This window comes from Ursus maritimus (assembly GCF_017311325.1).
Source record: "Ursus maritimus isolate PB19 chromosome X unlocalized genomic scaffold, ASM1731132v1 scaffold_X1, whole genome shotgun sequence".
NCBI lineage: Eukaryota > Metazoa > Chordata > Mammalia > Carnivora > Ursidae > Ursus > Ursus maritimus.
The window spans coordinates 33,157,944-33,158,841 of NW_024423319.1; positions in this window are offsets into that span (position 1 = coordinate 33,157,944).

Genomic DNA, 898 nt, shown 5'->3' on the forward strand with positions numbered 1-898 from the left:
GCCCTCTTTAAAGAACTGTATTCATGACATTAGCCTGTAAGCAAATTCCTGAATCACTCCTTCTAAGTGTGAGGCACAGGACTGGCACAGGTGTTCTACTCTAAAATTAACTAATTGACCCATTATCCATGAACTCTTTTTTTTTCCAGCCTGAACTTCCTTCGATCGTGGGAATATTTGGAGTTCTGAGGATAACTAACTTTTAGATGTCTACTTATCCACCTTGGGGTACCTGGATGTGAAGCTTCAATGTACTACATCGCTTCTCTATTTCCATCCAATTTATACCTTCCAAATATCCCTCTCTAGTGAGAGCGTATCTCCTGGGTTTCCAGAGGCAATAAATTATATTTTTGTATTCCATTTTTCACTGCACTGGGATATGAGGATAAAGAGTCTGTAAATGGGTGGGTTCAAGTAACACACTGCGGGGCGCCTGGGTGGCACAGTGGTTAAGCGTCTGCCTTCGGCTCAGGGCGTGATCCCGGCATTACGGGATCGAGCCCCACATCAGGCTCCTCCGCTATGAGCCTGCTTCTTCCTCTTCCACTCCCCCTGCTTGTGTTCCCTCTCTCGCTGGCTGTCTCTATCTCTGTCGAATAAATAAGTAAAATCTTTAAAAAAAAAAAAAAAAAGAAATACACTGGAACTGGAAATCTTTTCATCTATCTCACCATCCGATCATCATCAATATACTTTAGAAAACAGACTTATGGTCAGTGTTGATCTCAATAGAAACAGATTTTGGCATCTTCGACAAATCACCTAAATTTATTTTATTTTTTTAGATTTTATTTATTTGTTTGAGAGAGAGAGCAGAGAGAAAGAGAGAGAGCGCACAAGCTTGGGGTAGGGACAGAGGGAGAAGCAGGCTCCCTGCTGAGCAGGGAGCCCATCA